Raw genomic sequence first — 23,152 nt, forward strand, 5'->3', positions numbered from 1 at the left:
GACTTGCTCAAATGAACCTGGCTGATAGTAGTGTCAAGGTTAAACGGGTATTGAGAAGTTGGCAACCCTGTTGGTCCTTGGCATATTATCAAAATGTAAATGGGGACCTGCATGTATTCTCCCTGGGGTTTAGTCTGCCATATTTGTGCTCCATACTTGGTGGGGATCTATAGTGGAATCATTGGTTGATTCGTGCTTACACCTCCTTCGCCCTTCGGTTTGTGTGGTGGGATACTAGGTCCTCTAGTCTACTCCTTTAAACCCAATCCAGGTACAAGAGCTTGTACTGTACCTTGTAAACAAGCCAAACAGACAGAACAAAACGTTCTGTCTAAATACCTCACCTGGGAATCTCCCACAACCAAAATTCGCGTTGGTACTCCTTTACTTTCTGAGCAGCCTGAGGGGTCTGCGCTTCGCCGCTCCTCGCCGATTTCCGTTTCAAGTGAACTGCAGGCTCACCACAGCACTTGTCGTCCAACACGGCAAATGAATTTGCTGTCCTTAGGGCGTCTGTAGGCAGCTTTGTCAAGGTCTTCAAGACCCCTGTCCTTAACGACTATCCACTACGAGGTTTTGTTAATATTGGTCTCCTCCGTTTCTTCCCGATGTTTCAGCCGTTTCAGCTGTCGTACTATAAGTAAGGAGTGCTGTAAACTAGATTACCAAGATTAAAGCTTTGGTATGGTGATGCAACACCTATTTAACTTCAGTCAACAGTATACATTGTTATCAACTTTGGCTTTCACTATTGAAATATTTTAATTAACTTTCTAGTTAATAGCCATATTAGCTTCCGATTAAAACTAGGCCTAAGCAGGTTAGAACATAAGAATGAAGGTAACTTCAGAAGGGCTGTTGGCCCATACAATGCAGCTCTTTATATCCACCCACTTATATTGAACAATTTACCTACGCTTGAAACTATCTAGGGATCACAAATCACAACGTGATGCATTAGATGAACAAATCCACAAGGGCCGTGACGAGGATTCTAACCTGCGTCCGAGAGCATCCCAGACGCTGCCTTAATCGATTGAGCTACGACATGGTAAAAGATTTTACCATGTGCTCAGTCTATTAAAGCAGAGTGATGCTCTTTGACGCAGGTTACAATCCTCATCACGGCCCTTGTGGATTTATCTAGGGATCCCACTGCCACATTGTTACGCGTTAATTTGTTCAACCAAAACCCTTTTGTCGAACTAGTATTTATCCAGGTCTTTCCTAAAGCTAAACTATCCAATTCATACCCTCAGGTCATTCATACCCAATTCATTCAGTCAGTCAGTCAGGTACAGTCACAGTGAGAGGTTGTGTTAGCTGGAGCTCCAATTCTAATAGCATTATTATTGCAATAATGGAAGGATTAGTAAAAGATTTGGTGAGTCTGGTTGGAGCTCCGAGAGCAGAGATGGATTCCCTGCGGGAGGAGGTACGACGGCTACGACTTCGGGAGGAAACGAAGGAGGAGGCCTGTGTTGACGGGACCTCATTAAGAAGGACTGACGAGACCAGTATTAAGAAGTCCTCGTCTTGGCAAGTTGTGAAAGACAGGGGTCTTAAGAAGACCTTGGCAAAACCGACAACTAATAGCCTACACCTAAGGACTTTTAACGCATTTGACGTATTAGAGGACGAGTGCTGTGTTGAACCTGTTTGTCTTTGCCACCTCGTTGAACAAGTAACGAGGAGCATTGAATCGCAGGTCCCTCAAACTGCTCGAAAGGAAAAGGGAGAATCGAAGCGAATTTTGGTTGTGGGAGATTCCCAGGTGAGGTATTTAGACAGAACGTTTTGTGCCAGAGATAGGGGGAACAGATTAAGGGTTTGCTATCCGGGAGCTGGAATTGGTGATATTGCTGGAAACATGAATGATATTATGATGAGAAATGGAAACAAACCCATTATTTGTATTAGTGCAGGGGGTAATGATGTTGGGCGAGTTAGGAGTGAGGAACTAATACAGAGATTCAGGACAGCCATTGAATTAGTGAGGAGCAAGGGAGGAATCCCGATCATATGTGGCATTCTTCCAAGAAAGGGAGTGGGAAATGAATGGATGTCGAGGGCAATTGGTGTCAATTGCCGGCTGGAAAGATATTGCAAATCAAATGCAATATCTTTCATAGACAACTGGGAACACTTCTATGGAAGAAATGAAATGTATGCTCGTGATGGGGTGCATCTATCGAGGGCTGGGGTTGTTGCTGTTGCGAACTCGTTGGAAGAAGTGGTTAGTGCTGTTTGTTTGGGTTTAAATTGTTAGTAGACAGAGGTATGGGAATTGATTTGGAGGAAGGAGGTAATAAAAGTATGTGTTTGTGGGAGAAAGGAATTGGCAAAATGATCAGGGAAAGAGAAGGGCCTCAAAATAACAATTCACTTAGGGTATATTACACTAACAGTAGAAGTCTAAGAAATAAAATTAACGAAGTGCTCTTGTCTGCACAGAAAAAATAGATATTATTGCACTTAACGAAACGTGGATGAATGTAGAAAATAGAGAACTATTAGCTGAATATCAAATAAATGGATTTAAACTATTTCACACAGATAGATATATTAGACGAGGAGGTGGAGTAGCCATATATATTAGGGACAATTTGAAATGTAGTCTCAAAGAGGGAATCAAAACTGAGCCACACACAGCAACTATTTGGATAGAATTAAACGAAAAAGCTAATATTATAATAGGAGTTATATATAGGCCACCAAATTTAGACAGAATGGAAGTAAAGCATCTATGGGATGAAATATCTAGAGCATCTAGATCTAACAGTATTTATGTCATGGGTGACTTTAATTTTAGTGGAACAAATTGGTTGAACAAAACAGGGAATTGTGAAGCAGAAGATTTTCTAGAATTAATTGACGATTGCTTTCTTATGCAACACATTAAGGAACCAACACGGGAAAATAATATTTTAGATTTAGTGTTAACTAACAAGGAAACACAAATTAATGACATCGAAATAGGGAGTGAGCTAGGGAACAGTGATCACAAAGAAATCAGATTTAGCATAGAATGGAATAGACCTGTAGGAGAAAATTCTGTTAAAGTGCCAGATTTTCGTAAAGCTGATTTTAATAGCCTAAGAAATTTTTTGAGTCAAATTGATTGGAAAGTCTTTGGTATGGGGTGTGGGCCGGTCTTGGAGCGAGACATGAACCCAGCGATAGGTGACTTAAATGGGGATTTCGATGTGGATTCAATATATAACTTATTTAAGAATATTCTAAACAAAGCACAGGAACGTAGTACACCATACAAATTGAATAGATCGAATACTAATGACCCAAAGTGGATAACAAAGAATTTGAAGAACCTTATAGGTAAAAAGAGAGCTTGGTATAAAAGGATTAAAAATGGGGAGGCCACTTTAGAACAAGAATTCGTACAACTGTTTAGAAATGTTAAAAAAAAAAGAGTTAAGGAAAGCAAAAAGAAACTATGAAGTTCGCATAGCAGGGCAAGCGAAGACAAATCCTAAAGTTTTTTTTTTCAGTTATATCGTACTAAGACTAGGGAAAGGATAGGTCCATTAAAAACGGAGACAGGTCAAATAACAGATAGTGATGAAGAGATGAGTAGTATTTTTAATAAATATTTTGTATCTGTATTTACTAAAGAGGAACTTAATAATATGCCTTCAGCCGAACAAGTCTATGTGGGTGGGGACGAGGACAGGTTGACGAGTTTTGCAGTTACCAGGGAGGATGTTCTTAAATAAATAGTAAAACTCAAACCAAACAAATCCCCAGGGCGGGATGAAGTGTTTGCCAGGGTGCTTAAAGAATGCAAAGACGAGCTTTGTGACCCACTGTCAACCATATTTAATAAATAAATAAATACAGAGTGCTGGCAGAGTGCCAGAGTTTTGGAAAGTTGCTAATGTGATACCAGTTTTTAAGAAAGGAGATAGATCACTTGCGTCTAACTATCGACCAATTAGCCTAACGTCTATTGTGGGAAAGTTACTCTAATCTATAATAGCAAATAAAATTCGTCTTCATCTTGAAAAACATAAATTAATAATTGAGTCGCAACATGGTTTTATAAATGGCCGTTCATGTTTAACAAATTTGTTATCTTTTTATTCTAGCATAGTTGAGGCAGTTGATAGTGGTAAGGATTGTGATGTTGTGTACCTTGACTTTAGCAAAGCTTTTGATACAGTGCCACATGAAAGACTGATTAAAAAAAATAGAAGCTCATGGTATTGGGGGTGCTATATTAACTTTGATTAGGGCATGGCTATTCCAAAGGAAACAGAGAGTTAGTATAAATGGGGTTAAGTCAGAGTGGGATAATGTTGTTAGTGGAGTACCTCAGGGCTCTGTCCTGGGACCTCTGTTGTTTATAATATATATAAATGATTTAGATTCAGATTTGAGTAGCAACATTTGCAAATTTGCCGATGATACGAAAATCGGTAGGGAAATTAATTCGGAGGAGGACTCACTATTACTTCAAGTTGATCTAGATAGGGTTTTGAAATGGTCAAAGGATTGGCAAATGCAGTTTAATGTTGATAAATGTAAAGTTCTGAGGCTAGGTAATGATGATAGAGTTACAAGATACGAGCTAGATGGTGTTGAGATTGCGAAGTCGGATTGCGAAAGGGATCTGGGAGTTATGATTAGTAAGAATTTAAAACAAAAGGATCAATGCATAAATGTTCGTAATAAGGCAAATCGGGCACTTTGATTTATTAATCGCAGCGTTAGTAACAAGACACCTGGTATGGTTCTCAAGCTATATCTTGCTCTAGTTAGGCCCCATTTAGATTATGCAGTTCAGTTTTGGTCGCCATATTATAGAATGGATATAAATTCACTTGAACGTGTCCAACGTAGGATGAATAAGTTAATTCATCCTACGTGAATGAATTAATTCTAATTCATTCACGAAGGAGGAGACCAGCAGTAAAGGGACCTCGTCTTGGAGAGTTGCGAAAGACAGGGGCCTTAAGAAGACTTTGATAAAGCCGCCTTCAAACGCCATAGCAACTTCAAATTCATTTGACGTTTTGGAGGACGAGTGCTGTGGAGAGACTGTGGATCGCGCAAAAGGGAAAGCAACGAAGAGAAAGGAAGCGCAGGCCCCTCAGAAAGTAAAGGAAGTACCTAAGCAAACATTAGTTGTGGGAGATTCCCAGATAAGGTATTTGGATAGAACGTTTTGTGCTAGAGATAGGGGGAACAGGTTAAGGGTTTGCTATCCCGGAGCTGGCATTGGTGATATTATAAACAACATGAATGATATTATGGCTGGTAATGGGAACAATCCCATTATTTGCATTAGCGTGGGAGGAAATGATGTTGGTCGAGTCAGGAGTGAGGAACTGATTCAGAGGTATAAAACAGCCATAGAGTTAGTTAGGAGCAAGGGAGGAATCCCGATCATATGTGGCATTCTTCCAAGAAAGGGAGTGGGAAATGAATGGATATCGAGGGCACTTGGTGTCAATTGCCGGCTGGAAAGATATTGCAAATCAAATGCAATATCTTTCATAGACAACTGGGAACACTTCTATGGAAGAAATGAAATGTATGCTCGTGATGGGGTGCATCTATCGAGAGCTGGGGTTGTTGCTGTTGCGAACTCGCTAGAAGTAGTGGTTAGAGGTGTTTGTTTGGGTTTAAACTGTTAGTAGATAGAGGTATGGGAATTGATTTGGAGGAAGGAGGTAATAAAAGTATGTGTTTGTGGGAGAAAGGAATTGGCAAAACGATCAGGGAAAGAGAAGGTCCGCAAAATAACAATTCACTTAGGGTATATTACACTAACAGTAGAAGTCTAAGAAATAAAATTAACGAATTAAATGCTCTTGTCTGCACAGAAAAAATAGATATTATTGCACTTACCGAAACGTGGATGAATGTAGAAAATAGAGAACTATTAGCTGAATATCAAATATATGGATTTAAACTATTTCACACAGATAGATATATTAGACGAGGAGGTGGAGTAGCCATATATGTTAGGGACAATTTGAAATGTAGTCTCAAAGAGGGAATCAAAACAGAGCCACACACAGAAACTATTTGGATTGAATTAAACGAAAAAGCTAATAATATTATAATAGGAGTAATATATAGGCCACCAAATTTAGACAGAATGGAAGCAAAGCATCTATGGGATGAAATATCTAGAGCATCTAGATCTAACAGTATTTATGTCATGGGTGACTTTAATTTTAGCGGAATAAACTGGTTGAACAAAACAGGGAATAGTGAAGCAGAAGATTTTCTAGAATTAATTGACGATTGCTTTCTTACGCAACACATTAAGGAACCAACACGGGAAAATAATATTTTAGATTTAGTGTTAACTAACAGGGAAACGCAAATTAATGACATCGAAATAGGGAGTGAGCTAGGGAGCAGTGATCACAAAGAAATCAGATTTAGCATAGAATGGAATAGACCAGTAGGAGAAAATTCTGTTAAAGTGCCAGATTTTCGAAAAGCTGATTTTAATAGCCTAAGAAATTTTTTGGGTCAAATTGATTGGCAAGGCTTGGGTATGGGGTGTGGGCCGGTCTTGGAGCGAGACATGAACCCAGCGATAGGTGACTTAAATGGGGATTTCGATGTGGATTCAATATATAACTTATTTAAGAATATTCTAAACAAAGCACAGGAACGTAGTATACAATACAAATTGAATAGATCGTATACAAATGACCCAAAGTGGATAACAAAGAATTTGAAGAACCTTATAGGTAAAAAGAGAGCTTGGTACAAAAGGATTAAAAATGGGGAGGTCACTTTAGAACAGGAATTCGTACAACTGGTTAGAAATGTTAAAAAAGAGATAAGGAAAGCAAAAAGAAACTATGAAGTTCGCATAGCAGGGCAAGCAAAGACAAATCCTAAAGGGTTTTTTCAGTTATATCGTACTAAGACTAGGGAAAGGATAGAACATAAGAACAAAGGTAACTGCAGAAGGCCTATTGGCCCATACGAGGCAGCTCCTATTCTATAACCACCCAATCCCACTCATATACTTGTCCAACCCGTGCTTGAAACAATCGAGGGACCCCACCTCCACAATGTTACGCGGCAATTGGTTCCACAAATCAACAACCCTGTTACTGAACCAGTATTTACCCAAGTTTGTGGGTGGGGACGAGGACAGGTTGACGAGTTTAGCAGTTACCAGGGAGGATGTTCTTAAACAAATAGTAAAACTCAAACCAAACAAATCCCCAGGGCCGGATGAAGTGTTTGCTAGGGTGCTTAAAGAATGCAAAGAGGAGCTTTGTGACCCACTGTCAACCATATTTAATAAATCAATAGAGTCAGGCAGAGTGCCAGAGTTTTGGAAAGTTGCTAATGTGATACCAGTTTTTAAGAAAGGAGATAGATCACTTGCGTCTAACTATCGACCAATTAGCCTAACGTCTATTGTGGGAAAGTTACTCGAATCTATAATAGCAAATAAAATTCGTCTTCATCTTGAAAAACATAAATTAATAATTGAGTCGCAACATGGTTTTATAAATGGCCGTTCATGTTTAACAAATTTGTTATCTTTTTATTCTAGCATTGTTGAGGCAGTTGATAGTGGTAAGGATTGCGATGTTGTATACCTTGACTTTAGCAAAGCTTTTGATACAGTGCCACATGAAAGACTGATTAAAAAAATAGAGTCTCATGGTATTGGGGGTGCTATATTAAGCTGGATTAGGGCATGGCTATACCAAAGGAAACAGAGAGTTAGTATAAATGGAATCAAGTCAGAGTGGGAAAATGTTGTAAGTGGAGTGCCTCAAGGCTCTGTCCTGGGACCTCTGTTGTTTATAATATATATAAATGATTTAGATTCAGGTTTGAGTAGCAACATTTGCAAATTTGCCGATGATACGAAAATCGGTAGGGAAATTAATTCGGAGGAGGACTCACTATCACTTCAAGTTGATCTAGATAGGGTTTTGAAATGGTCAAAGGATTGGCAGATGCAGTTTAATGCTGATAAATGTAAAGTTCTGAGGTTAGTTCATGCTAGTTAGTAAAGTTCATGTGGCACTGTATCAAAAGCTTTGCTAAAGTCAAGGTATACAACATCGCAATCCTTACCACTATCAACTGCCTCAACAATGCTAGAATAAAAAAATAACAAATTTGTTAAACATGAACGGCCATTTATAAAACCATGTTGCGACTCAATTATTAATTTATGTTTTTCAAGATGAAGACGAATTTTATTTGCTATTATAGATTCGAGTAACTTTCCCACAATAGACGTTAGGCTAATTGGTCGATAGTTAGACGCAAGTGATCTATCTCCTTTCTTAAAAACTGGTATCACATTAGCAACTTTCCAAAACTCTGGCACTCTGCCTGACTCTATTGATTTATTAAATATGGTTGACAGTGGGTCACAAAGCTCCTCTTTGCATTCTTTAAGCACCCTAGCAAACACTTCATCCGGCCCTGGGGATTTGTTTGGTTTGAGTTTTACTATTTGTTTAAGAACATCCTCCCTGGTAACTGCTAAACTCGTCAACCTGTCCTCGTCCCCACCCACATAGACTTGTTCGGCTGAAGGCATATTGTTAAGTTCCTCTTTAGTAAATACAGATACAAAATATTTATTAAAAATACTACTCATCTCTTCATCACTATCTGTTATTTGACCTGTCTCAGTTTTTAATGGACCTATCCTTTCCCTAGTCTTAGTACGATATAACTGAAAAAACCCTTTAGGATTTGTCTTTGCTTGCCCTGCTATGCGAACTTCATAGTTTCTTTTTGCTTTCCTTATCTCTTTTTTAACATTTCTAACCAGTTGTACGAATTCCTGTTCTAAAGTGACCTCCCCATTTTTAACCCTTTTGTACCAAGCTCTCTTTTTACCTATAAGGTTCTTCAAATTCTTTGTTATCCACTTTGGGTCATTAGTATACGATCTATTCAATTTGTATGGTATACTACGTTCCTGTGCTTTGTTTAGAATATTCTTAAATAAGTTATATATTGAATCCACATCGAAATCCCCATTTAAGTCACCTATCGCTGGGTTCATGTCTCGCTCCAAGACCGGCCCACACCCCATACCCAAGCCTTTCCAATCAATTTGACCCAAAAAATTTCTTAGGCTATTAAAATCAGCTTTTCGAAAATCTGGCACTTTAACAGAATTTTCTCCTACTGGTCTATTCCATTCTATGCTAAATCTGATTTCTTTGTGATCACTGCTCCCTAGCTCACTCCCTATTTCGATGTCATTAATTTGCGTTTCCCTGTTAGTTAACACTAAATCTAAAATATTATTTTCCCGTGTTGGTTCCTTAATGTGTTGCGTAAGAAAGCAATCGTCAATTAATTCTAGAAAATCTTCTGCTTCACTATTCCCTGTTTTGTTCAACCAGTTTATTCCGCTAAAATTAAAGTCACCCATGACATAAATACTGTTAGATCTAGATGCTCTAGATATTTCATCCCATAGATGCTTTGCTTCCATTCTGTCTAAATTTGGTGGCCTATATATTACTCCTATTATAATATTATTAGCTTTTTCGTTTAATTCAATCCAAATAGTTTCTGTGTGTGGCTCTGTTTTGATTCCCTCTTTGAGACTACATTTCAAATTATCCCTAACATATATGGCTACTCCACCTCCTCGTCTAATATATCTATCTGTGTGAAATAGTTTAAATCCATATATTTGATATTCAGCTAATAGTTCTCTATTTTCTACATTCATCCACGTTTCGGTAAGTGCAATAATATCTATTTTTTCTGTGCAGACAAGAGCATTTAATTCGTTAATTTTATTTCTTAGACTTCTACTGTTAGTGTAATATACCCTAAGTGAATTGTTATTTTGCGGACTTTCTCTTTCCCTGATCGTTTTGCCAATTCCTTTCTCCCACAAACACATACTTTTATTACCTCCTTCCTCCAAATCAATTCCCATACCTCTATCTACTAACAGTTTAAACCCAAACAAACACCTCTAACCACTTCTTCTAGCGAGTTCGCAACAGCAACAACCCCAGCTCTCGATAGATGCACCCCATCACGAGCATACATTTCATTTCTTCCATAGAAGTGTTCCCAGTTGTCTATGAAAGATATTGCATTTGATTTGCAATATCTTTCCAGCCGGCAATTGACACCAAGTGCCCTCGATATCCATTCATTTCCCACTCCCTTTCTTGGAAGAATGCCACATATGATCGGGATTCCTCCCTTGCTCCTAACTAACTCTATGGCTGTTTTATACCTCTGAATCAGTTCCTCACTCCTGACTCGACCAACATCATTTCCTCCCACGCTAATGCAAATAATGGGATTGTTCCCATTACCAGCCATAATATCATTCATGTTGTTTATAATATCACCAATGCCAGCTCCGGGATAGCAAACCCTTAACCTGTTCCCCCTATCTCTAGCACAAAACGTTCTATCCAAATACCTTATCTGGGAATCTCCCACAACTAATGTTTGCTTAGGTACTTCCTTTACTTTCTGAGGGGCCTGCGCTTCCTTTCTCTTCGTTGCTTTCCCTTTTGCGCGATCCACAGTCTCTCCACAGCACTCGTCCTCCAAAACGTCAAATGAATTTGAAGTTGCTATGGCGTTTGAAGGCGGCTTTATCAAAGTCTTCTTAAGGCCCCTGTCTTTCGCAACTCTCCAAGACGAGGTCCCTTTACTGCTGGTCTCCTCCTTCGTTACTTCTCGTTGTTTTTTAAGCTGACGCACCTCCTCCCGCAGAGAGTCCAACTCTGTCCTCAGGGCTCCCACTAGAGTCACCAGGTCCTTCACTACAACTTCCATATTGCTATGATAATATGCTTCTTATGTTCTTACCTGTCCTCGTCCCCACCCACATAGACTTGTTCGGCTGAAGGCATATTGTTAAGTTCCTCTTTAGTAAATACAGATACAAAATATTTATTAAAAATACTACTCATCTCTTCATCACTATCTGTTATTTGACCTGTCTCAGTTTTTAATGGACCTATCCTTTCCCTAGTCTTAGTACGATATAACTGAAAAAACCCTTTAGGATTTGTCTTTGCTTGCCCTGCTATGCGAACTTCATAGTTTCTTTTTGCTTTCCTTATCTCTTTTTTAACATTTCTAACCAGTTGTACGAATTCCTGTTCTAAAGTGACCTCCCCATTTTTAATCCTTTTGTACCAAGCTCTCTTTTTACCTATAAGGTTCTTCAAATTCTTTGTTATCCACTTTGGGTCATTAGTATACGATCTATTCAATTTGTATGGTATACTACGTTCCTGTGCTTTGTTTAGAATATTCTTAAATAAGTTATATATTGAATCCACATCGAAATCCCCATTTAAGTCACCTATCGCTGGGTTCATGTCTAAGTTAATTCTGATGACTAAGTTAATTCCCCAAATTAGAAATCTTTCATATGAAGAAAGATTAACAAAGCTTAAGTTGCATTCACTGGAAAGGCGAAGAGTTAGGGGTGACATGATAGAGGTTTACAAGTGGATGAATGGACATAACCGGGGGGATATTAATAGGGTATTAAAAGTATCAACACAGGACAGAACACGAAACAATGGATATAAATTGGATAAGTTTAGATTTAGGAAAGACTTGGGTAAATACTGGTTCAGTAACAGGGTTGTTGATTTGTGGAACCAATTGCCGCGTAACATTGTGGAGGTGGGGTCCCTCGATTGTTTCAAGCACGGGTTGGACAAGTATATGAGTGGGATTGGGTGGTTATAGAATAGGAGCTGCCTCGTATGGGCCAATAGGCCTTCTGCAGTTACCTTTGTTCTTATGTTCTTATGTTCTTAATACCCCAAATTAGAAATCTTTCATATGAAGAAAGATTAACAAAGCTTAAGTTGCATTCACTGGAAAGGCGAAGAGTTAGGGGTGACATGATAGAGGTTTACAAGTGGGTGAATGGACATAACAAAGGGGATATGAATACATAAGAACATAAGAACATAAGAACAAAGGTAACTGCAGAAGGCCTATTGGCCCATACGAGGCAGCTCCTATTCTATAACCACCCAATCCCACTCATATACTTGTCCAACCCGTGCTTGAAACAATCGAGGGACCCCACCTCCACAATGTTACGCGGCAATTGGTTCCACAAATCAACAACCCTGTTACTGAACCAGTATTTACCCAAGTCTTTCCTAAATCTAAACTTATCCAATTTATACCCATTGTTTCGTGTTCTGTCCTGTGTTGATACTTTTAATACCCTATTAATATCCCCCCGGTTATGTCCATTCATCCACTTGTAAACCTCTATCATGTCACCCCTAACTCTTCGCCTTTCCAGTGAATGCAACTTAAGCTTTGTTAATCTTTCTTCATATGAAAGATTTCTAATTTGGGGAATTAACTTAGTCATCCTACGCTGGACACGTTCAAGTGAATTTATATCCATTCTATAATATGGCGACCAAAACTGAACTGCATAATCTAAATGGGGCCTAACTAGAGCAAGATATAGCTTGAGAACCACACCAGGTGTCTTGTTACTAACGCTGCGATTAATAAATCCAAGTGTCCGATTTGCCTTATTACGAACATTTATGCATTGATCCTTTTGTTTTAAATTCTTACTAATCATAACTCCCAGATCCCTTTCGCAATCCGACTTCGCAATCACAACACCATCTAGCTCGTATCTTGTAACTCTATCATCATTACCTAACCTCAGAACTTTACATTTATCAGCATTAAACTGCATCTGCCAATCCTTTGACCATTTCAAAACCCTATCTAGATCAACTTGAAGTGATAGTGAGTCCTCCTCCGAATTAATTTCCCTACCGATTTTCGTATCATCGGCAAATTTGCAAATGTTGCTACTCAAACCTGAATCTAAATCATTTATATATATTATAAACAACAGAGGTCCCAGGACAGAGCCTTGAGGCACTCCACTTACAACATTTTCCCACTCTGACTTGATTCCATTTATACTAACTCTCTGTTTCCTTTGGTATAGCCATGCCCTAATCCAGCTTAATATAGCACCCCCAATACCATGAGACTCTATCTTTTTAATCAGTCTTTCATGTGGCACTGTATCAAAAGCTTTGGTAAAGTCAAGGTATACAACATCGCAATCCTTACCACTATCAACTGCCTCAACAATGCTAGAATAAAAAGATAACAAATTTGTTAAACATGAACGGCCATTTATAAAACCATGTTGCGACTCAATTATTAATTTATGTTTTTCAAGATGAAGACGAATTTTATTTGCTATTATAGATTCGAGTAACTTTCCCACAATAGACGTTAGGCTAATTGGTCGATAGTTAGACGCAAGTGATCTATCTCCTTTCTTAAAAACTGGTATCACATTAGCAACTTTCCAAAACTCTGGCACTCTGCCTGACTCTATTGATTTATTAAATATGGTTGACAGTGGGTCACAAAGCTCCTCTTTGCATTCTTTAAGCACCCTGGCAAACACTTCATCCGGCCCTGGGGATTTGTTTGGTTTGAGTTTTACTATTTGTTTAAGAACATCCTCCCTGGTAACTGCTAAACTCGTCAACCTGTCCTCGTCCCCACCCACATAGACTTGTTCGGCTGAAGGCATATTGTTAAGTTCCTCTTTAGTAAATACAGATACAAAATATTTATTAAAAATACTACTCATCTCTTCATCACTATCTGTTATTTGACCTGTCTCAGTTTTTAATGGACCTATCCTTTCCCTAGTCTTAGTACGATATAACTGAAAAAACCCTTTAGGATTTGTCTTTGCTTGCCCTGCTATGCGAACTTCATAGTTTCTTTTTGCTTTCCTTATCTCTTTTTTAACATTTCTAACCAGTTGTACGAATTCCTGTTCTAAAGTGACCTCCCCATTTTTAATCCTTTTGTACCAAGCTCTCTTTTTACCTATAAGGTTCTTCAAATTCTTTGTTATCCACTTTGGGTCATTAGTATTCGATCTATTCAATTTGTATGGTATACTACGTTCCTGTGCTTTGTTTAGAATATTCTTAAATAAGTTATATATTGAATCCACATCGAAATCCCCATTTAAGTCACCTATCGCTAGGTTCATGTCTCGCTCCAAGACCGGCCCACACCCCATACCCAAGACTTTCCAATCAATTTGACCCAAAAAATTTCTTAGGCTATTAAAATCAGCTTTTCGAAAATCTGGCACTTTAACAGAATTTTCTCCTACTGGTCTATTCCATTCTATGCTAACATAGAATGGAATAGACCAGTAGGAGAAAATTCTGTTAAAGTGCCAGATTTTCGAAAAGCTGATTTTAATAGCCTAAGAAATTTTTTGGGTCATAGGGTATTAAAAGTATCAACACAAGACAGAACACGAAACAATTGGTATAAATTGGATAAGTTTAGATTTAGGAAAGACTTGGGTAAATACTGGTTCAGTAACAGGGTTGTTGATTTGTGGAACCAATTGCCGCGTAACATTGTGGAGGTGGGGTCCCTCGATTGTTTCAAGCATGGGTTGGACATGTATATGAGTGGGATTGGGTGGTTATAAATAGGAGCTGCCTCGTATGGGCCAACAGGCCTTCTGCAGTTGCCTTTGTTCTTATGTTCTTATTTTCTACGTTCATCCACGTTTCGGTAAGTGCAATAATATCTATTTTTTCTGTGCAGACAAGAGCATTTGTTCTTATGTTCTTACACAATTTCCTTCCCCCCCCCCCTTTATATTACTAGCGATACCCATTAAATAAATCTCAAACAAAACCTAACTAAACAGCCTAAAATTGGTTATTAGCACAAATGAATTACAAAGATGCGCTTTAAAAAGCTACAAGACTCGATACTTACCCGCTAGTCTACCACACTGGCCTACACATCCACTTCCAACACAATTCAAACAGTTACTACCGATCTTGGCCCGCAACAAGCCTCACATCACTTACTTTGTCCAGAAACATATATAGACTAGCAACTGACCATAACACTCATGTATTGGATATAGAATAACGCGGGGTTAATGTGTAGTGCTGCTGTCAAAATATAGATGGCGCACACCCTAATGGTCATGCCAATGAACTCACCTAGTTGTGCTTACGGGGCTGAGCTTCGACTATTTCTGCCCGAAACGCTTTGCGTAATAGTGGCTTTAGGCTTTGTATATACTAGCTCTATCAATAAATCCATCAATGTTTGTATCTCACCTTGTATGTATGTACTTTACCTGAATAAACATTTTGATTCTGATTTTGATTTTGATATTTGGTCCCGCCCCTCAGCTGTCAATCAATTGGTGTACAAGCTCCTGAACCTGTATCATGAACCTGAACCTTATATTCTTATATAACATCATTATGTTATATAAGAACATAAGAATTAAGGTAACTGCAGAAGGCCTATTGGCCTATACGAGGCTGTTCCTATTTACCGTGATGAGTTTTTCCAGCTGGATTTTAATATTTAACAGTTTTGGCATGTACAGCTTCGGCACGTTTCCTATCACCTAATACATAAGAACATATGACTAAAGATAACTGCAGAAAGCCTATTGGCCCATACGAGGCATCTCCTATTTATAACCACGCAATATCCCACCCACATACATGTCAACTTCAAAATTCAAATTTTTATTCGAGAAAAGTACATACATAGATGATGTGTTACAAACATAATGTTGGATTTATAGAGCTAGTGCATACAATACCTAAAGCCACTAATACGCATAGCGTATTGTTCAGCCCACGCTTTAAACAATAAACGGACCCCACCTCCACTTTACGCGGTAAATGGTTCCACAAATCAACAATCCTGTTACCGAACCAGTAAACTGATTGGCTGTTTGGCAGCCGTGCGGAGCGGTTCTGTTTACATTCGCTACTCAGTCTTGCCTGGACGTTTGGCGTGCACACAGCTGGTGGCGTTTTTTGTGGCCTCTGGCCTGGCGGGATGGCGTTGCCCATGCCGCCTATAAAGCGTGTGGATACGGTTGAGCTGGCCTTCTCTGGTCAGGTGAACTACTCATTGTTGGAGGTTGCTCTCCTGGATGTGCTGGGTCTCAACCCTGCAGGTGTGTGTGGTGTGCAGCTGGCTGGGGAACATCGGGCCTTTGTTAAGCTGACTGACGCTGTGGTGTACCGGGATATGGTCGACAGGTATGATGGGCGTACTGTACCTTTGCCTGGCGCGGCGGGTACGGTTTCTGTAACGGACTTGTGTGTTCCAGTGACTTTTGTGGTGGTGCGGGGGCTGCCGTTTGAGTTCCCAGAGAGCCTGCTCCGCCGGTTCTTAGGAGGATATGGGAGTGTTCTCGCCTGTCGGGCGAATGTGCTGAAGTCTGGCCGTCTTCGTGGCGCCCTGATGGGTATCCGCACGGTTACCATGAAGCTGAGGAAGGCGATCCCGTCGTCGATGGTGCTGCTGGGGTTCAAGGTGCAGTGCTTTTATGCAGGACAGGAGTGCACATGTTTTCGGTGCGGTATGGCTGGACACCAGGCTGCTGGTTGCCGTAATGGCACCGTCCGGTTGGTCAGTGTCTTCCGAGAAGAGGATTTCCGCCTCTACATGGCCTTGTGGACCTGGGGGATGGTCCTGCCGGGTTGAACCCTCCCCCTGCACCTACCGGTGATGATAGCGTTGTGGGTGTGGTGCCCCCCACTGGTGCTGACGTGTCGGGTCCGATGTCTGTGGACCCCCCTGGTGTGGGTGGTAGTGCGGTGGTCGCGCATGTTGAGGTGCATCCGCCTCCGGTTGCCATAGCCGTCGATGTTGACACTTCGGTGGGGCGTGGCCCTGTTTTGTCGCCGGTGGAGGATGTCGCGCCAGATTCTGGTGCCCTTGGTGTGGAACCCTTGGAGGCAGATGAGTTCTTGGAAGGGGGTCGCCCCTCTCGTCGTCCTTCCACCACTGCTGTCCAGGGTCAACCTGGCTCTCAGACGAAGCGCCGGAAGACGAACAGGAGTGGTCGCTCCGGGGACCGAGGGCCTTTGGTGCGGAGGTTAGAGCCTGATGCGAGTGTCGGTGATGGTGAGGGTGTGGCGGTGTCTGTAGTCGACCCGTTGGTGCTGGGCGGTGGAGGGCGTGTTGTGGACCCTCCCCTCCTGGTGATCTCGTATGTGGGTCCCCTGGGATACGGAGCCCGGAGTGGGCGGTAGTGGATCCGGGGGACTGTGGCAGTGATGATCGTAGCCTTGTGATGAAGCTCCGGAAGGACTCTGGCTTCTCCCCCCCCCCCCCCCCTGTGGGGAGTGCGTCTCCGTCGCCTGGGAACCCGGTGGCGGCTGCTACTGCTTCCGTACACGGGGTGTCGGCCGGACCGGTATGACGGTTTTGTGGTTAGATAGGGTTTATCTCTTTTCCCGATGGATCCTAAATTAACATGTGTTTCGCTGAATGTGAATGGTTTGCGTTCTGTGGCTGTGCAATTGGGCCTGGTGTCGATGCTGCGTGAGTGGAGGGTGGATGTGGCTTTTGTGCCGGAGCACAATGTGCAGGAAATGGGGTTGTTACATGTGTTGGCTGAGGGGTTTACGGTGGTGTTAAACCCTTCGCGTGGCTTGCGTGGAGGTATGTTGATCCTGCTTTCTAAGCGGGCCCCGATTTCCGTGCTTCACACGGAGATGGACGAAGGTGGTCGGGTGCTGTTAGTTCGGGTCTCCTTTTTGGGGTCTGAGGTCTCTCTTGAATGTGTACGCGCCATCTGGGGCGACGCAGAGGCAGAACCGGGAGGTTTTCTTTTCCCGTGATGTGCTGCATTTTTTGCGGCACGATACGAGGGGGATGATTTTGGGGGGAGGGGGGGGGGATTTTAATTGTATTACATCGCCGCGGAATGGCAATAGTCTTCGTCCAGCGAATATCTCGCCGGCTTTGACTGCTACCTTGAAGAGTTGCGGGTTTCGGGATGCGGCCGTGTTGCAAGGGGGTCCTTTGGAATACACTTTTATCTCGCGTGGGGCTTGCTCTCGCCTTGATTGTTTTTACGTGCCTACTGGGGGTGGTTCGGTTTTTTACCGATTTTTTACCCTAGCGGCCAAAATCGCCCGATTTTCGACGCTAGTCCTAAAATCGGGCAATTTTTGCCGCTAGCTGCAAAAAATCGGGCTGTTTTCGCTCCTAGCGACCAAAAATCGGGCGATTTTCGCCGCTAGTGGCCAAAAATCTGTTAATTTTCGCCTTTAACAAACTAATTGGCAAACTACTTTACAAAGAAGCGAAATTTGCCCAAATTTGGGCTACAAAATAGCGAAAGTAGCCCAAATTTGGGCTACAAAGTAGCGAAAGTAGCCCAAATTTGGGCTACAAAGTAGCGAAAGTAGCCTAATTTTGGGCTACAAAGTAGCGAAAGTAGCCAAAATTTGGGCTACAAAATAGCGAAAGTAGCCCAAATTTGGGCTACAAAGTAGCGAAAGTAGCCCAAATTTGGGCTACAAAGTAGCGAAAGTAGCCTAATTTTGGGCTACAAAGTATCGAAAGTAGCCCAAATTTAGGCTACTAAGTTGCGAAAGTAGCCCAAATTTGGGCTACTAAGTAGCGAAAGTAGCCCAAATTTGGGCTACAAAGTAGCGAAAGTAGGCCAAATTTAGGCTACAAAGTAGCGAAAGTGGCCCAATTTTGGGCTACAAAGTAGCGAAAGTAGCCCAATTTTGGGCTACAAAGTAGCGAAAGTAGCCCAATTTTGGGCTACAAAGTAGCGAAAGTAGCCCAAATTTGGGCTACAAAGTAGCGAAAGTAGGCCAAATTTGGGCTACAAAGTAGCGAAAGTAGCCCAAATTTGGGCTACAAAGTAGCGAAAGTAGCCCAAATTTGGGCTACAAAGTAGCGAAAGTAGCCCAAATTTGGGCTGCAAAGTAGCGAAAGTAGCCCAAATTTGGGCTACAAAGTAGCGAAAGTAGCTCAAATTTGGGCTGCAAAGTAGCAAAAGTAGCCCAAACTTGGGCTACAAAGTAGCGAAAGTAGCCAAAATTTGGGCTACAAATTAGCGAAAGTAGCCCAATTTTGGGCTACAAAGTAGCAAAAGTAGCCCAAATTTGGGCTACAAAGTAGCAAAAGTAGCCCAAATTTGGGCCGCTAGGGTAAAAAATCGGGCGATTTTTGACCGCGAGCGTCGAAAATCGGACGATTTTTGGCAGCTAGCGTCGAAAATCTGGCGATTTTTGGCCGCTAGCCCCTAAAAAAGCCCGATTTTTGGCCGTTAGCGGCTAAAATAGCCAGATTTTTGGCCGCTAGCAGCAAAAATAGCCAGATTTTTGGCTGGTAGCTGCGAAAATCGCCCAATTTTTGGCCGCTAGCGGCGAAAAATCGCCCGATTTTGGGGCCGCTAGTGGCGAAAATCGCCCGATTTATGGCCGCTTGCGGCGAAAATTGCCCGATTTTTGGCCGCTAGGGGCAAAAATAGCGCGATTTTTGGCCGCTAGCGGTAAAAATCGCCACATTTTGGCCTCTAGCGTCCAAAATCGTTCGATTTTTGGCCGATGGGGTCAAAATCTCCCGATTTTTGGGCTGCTAGCGGTAAAATTCGCACGATTTTTGGCCGCTAGCGGCGAAATTCGCCGCGAATTTTACCCGCTAGCGGCAAAAATCGGGGGATTTTCGCCGATTTTTCGCAACTTTGTAGCGCAAATTTGGGCTACTTTCGCTACTTTGTAGCCCAAATTGGGCTACTTTCGCTACTTTGTAGCCCAAATTTGGGCTACTTTCGCAACTTAGTAGCCCAAATTTGGGCTACTTTCGATACTTTGTAGCCCAAAATTGGGCTACTTTCGATACTTAGTAGCCCAAAATTGGGCAACTTTCGCTACTTTGTAAAGTAAATAGCCCGATTTTTGGCCGCTAGCGGCAAAAATCGCCCGATTTTTGGCTGGTAGCTGCGAAAATCGCGTAATTTTTGGCCGCTACCTGCGAAAATAGCCTGATTTTTGGCCGCTAGTGGTGAAACTCGCACGATGTTTGGCCGCTAACGGCGAAAATCGCCCGATTTTGGGGCAGCTAGTGGCGAAAATTGCCCGATTTTTGGCCGCTAGCGGCGAAAATTGCCCGATTTTTGGCCGTTAGATGCAAAAATAGCGCGATTTTTGGCCGCTAGGGGCAAAAGTAGCGTGATGTTTGGCCGTTAACGGAAAAAATCGCCACATTTTGGCCTCTAGCGTCCAAAATCGCCCGATTTTTTACCGCTAGGGTAAAAAATCTCCCGATTTTTGGCCGCTAGCGTTGAGAATCGCCCGATTTTTGGGCCGCTAGCGGCGAAAATCCCCCGATTTTTCGGGCGAAAATCGCCCGATTTTCGGCCTCTAGCGTCGAAAATAGCCCGATTTTTGGCCGCTAGGGGCGAAAATAGCCCGTTTTTTGGCTGCTAGCCGCGAAAATTGGTCGATTTTTGGCCGCTAGCGGTGAAAATCGCCTGATTTTTTAACGCTAGCGGTGAAAATCGCCCGATTTTTGACCGCTAGCGGCAAAAATCGCGCGAATTTTGCCCGCTAGCGGCGAAATTCGCCCGATTTTTGCCCGCTACCGATGAAAATCTCCCGATTTTTTTACGCTAGCTGTGAAATTCGCCCGATTTTTGCCGCTAGCGGCGAAATTCGGCCGATTTTTGCCCGCTACAGGCGAAAATCGCCCGATTTTGGGCCGCTAGTGGCGAAACTCGCGTAATTTTTGGCCGCTAGCTGCAAAAATTGCCCGATTTTCGGACTCTAGCGTCGAAAATCGGGCGATTTTTGGCTGCTAGCGACGAAAATCGGCTCGGGTTATTCATGCTCGTGCCACCTTTTGGGTGGCTTAATCTTCATCAATCAATCACTTTTCCATAGTTACGGGCTATTAATGCCCGTGCCACCTCTTGGGTGGCTTAATCTTCATCAGTCTTTATCCCATTATGTGCCTCTGTAACCCTTTTTACTACCGCCCACAAGATGGGTATGGGGTGCATAATAAATGAACTAAACTTAAAAAAAACTATAGGTATAAGTCGAGACCCCTAATTCAACCTACGCGTGGGGGTCAAATCACCATACTTGAGGGTCAAATTAGCATACTCGAGGGGTACTGTGTTTAGATTAACATTTTAGTCTATAAACCCATTTAGTGGGTTACTAGGGCCAAGAATTGGCCATGAGGGTAATGACGTCACGATCCCACTGGCGTCGAGTGCCCAATTGTATTTGGACTAACTCATTTAAGCTTTAATCCCCTTGATAAGTATATTATTGTTATTATTATTAATTATGGTTAGAATACCACTGTGTAGGTCTTAAGTTTTGCGGAGGATGAGATGAAGATTAAACATTAAAAGAAGATTAGTAATGGTTTAGTGAGAGTATATGGCAAGTGTATTGGCCGCAGGGTTGCCAGATTGGGCTACAAGTAGCGAATTAGGCTACTTTTGAGAGCCCCGCGCTTCCAAAATTTTCATTTCGCTACTTGCGAGTTTTTGGGTTAGTTTAAAAGCAAGTTGGGCTACTTTGGACTATTAATATTAAGACTCTCAATGATGATTATTTATGCTTTAATATAATGTGTACAAATCACAGCCGCGTCCAACAGCCTGATTGACTTACCCGACTGGTCCCAGACCGGCCCCCTGGGGACATTGATCCTAGGAACCTTCGAAAGAAAAAATAACTGCAAGGCCAGGTAATCCTCCCCACGGGCCATAGATTTCCCAACCTTAATTGTTATTAATACTTCATCCCAAAAGCTACACCTGGGTCCACAGATCTTCATTAAGGGGAGAAGGTTATCTAGAAATTTACAGATTGATAAATGATGGGAAAGATCCCTTACAGTTAATACCAGTCCGTCTAATTACCACAGGCTACACAAGCTTCACAAAGCTTATGTTAGTAATGAATAAATATGATATATTTACTCATTATAATGTTGGTGCTGAATGTACAACACGAGAAAACATAATTTTAATCTGAAAAAGTATATTTTTATTAAGAAATTAGACGAAAATAAAGAGCTGGTGACGCCAAATAAAGTCGACGATCCAAGCGTCGGTTAGGTTAGGTTTGGTTTGTTTAAGTTAGGTTAGGTTAGGTTAGTTTAGGTTAGGTCAGCCTAACCTATCATATCATATTTATTCATTACTAACGTATTGCCAGGAAGCTTTGTGAAGCTTGTGTAGCTTGTGGTAATTAGACGGACCCGTTAATACCTTTGTCAGGAAGACGATGGTTGGCAAGGAGCGGTAGTGTAAAGCGGCTGTTAGATTAGAGGGATTCTTTAACAACTTATTTCCTAATAGCTTTTTCCTCTTGTGATAAATATGTTGCAAGGCAACTATTTTCAATGTACGCTGATCCCTCCAATAAGCTATATTTCACATGTCTCAAACCAATCCTAAATGATTGGATGAACTGAATGATTGGATTTGAAAGGATAAACTGACTTTATAAAAAAGATGAAGCAGATCAGTGTAGCCTTCACACTGTCTTAGAAAACTTCACTCTTGGAATACTCAGTTGTGTGTCTATGTAAAAATAAAAATAAAATAAAATAAAATAAAATGATTATTTAGGTAAGGTACATACATACAATAAATTTTTACAAAGATTGGTTGACTTATAGGTAGAGCTAGTACATACAATGCCTAAAGCTACTATTACGCAAAGCGTTTCGGGCATGATAAACTTAAATGACAAGCTTAATACTAATTGAGCATAATGAGTAGAATGAAAACAAGAAATGAAAATATAGCTGAAAAAGCAGCACAAATACAATTATGTCGACAAACAGCGCTCTTTAAAAAAAAAACAGACATTGGTTGACAATTGAAGGGTAAGGTAGGTTACAGGGAATTTATTAGGTATAGCTTCGTTTTTATCTTAAACTGGTTGAGAGAGGTACAGTCTTTAACATGGTTGGGAAGGTCATTCCACATTCTGGGCCCCTTGATTTGTAGAGCATTTCTAGTTTGATTAAGTCGTACTCTAGGAATATCAAAACTGTATTTATTTCTGGTGTGGTGCTCATGGGTTCTGTTACAACCTTCTATGAAGCTTTTGAGATCAGGATTGGCATTATAGTTTAGTGTTTTATATATGTATAATACACATGAGAGAATGTGCAGTGGCTTAATGTCTAACATATTCAGAGATTTGAGTAGGGGTACCGTATTACCGTACCGTACCGTATGTATTAACACGATGTACTGAACGGGGTGAGAATAGCTTGAGCTACCTCATCCCTTTGTGTGTATTTT

At 41.3% G+C, this 23,152-nt stretch overlaps 1 protein-coding gene across 1 annotated transcript in view; it reads left to right on the forward strand.

Annotated features, from left to right (window-relative positions):
• LOC138359921 (uncharacterized) overlaps positions 1 to 23,152 on the forward strand; it is a 407,357-nt gene that overhangs the window by 291,574 nt on the left and 92,631 nt on the right. The gene's annotated exons all lie outside the window — the stretch shown is intronic.

The sequence above is a fragment of the Procambarus clarkii genome, chromosome 94 (genome assembly GCF_040958095.1).
Source record: "Procambarus clarkii isolate CNS0578487 chromosome 94, FALCON_Pclarkii_2.0, whole genome shotgun sequence".
Classification (NCBI taxonomy): Eukaryota; Metazoa; Arthropoda; class Malacostraca; order Decapoda; family Cambaridae; genus Procambarus; species Procambarus clarkii.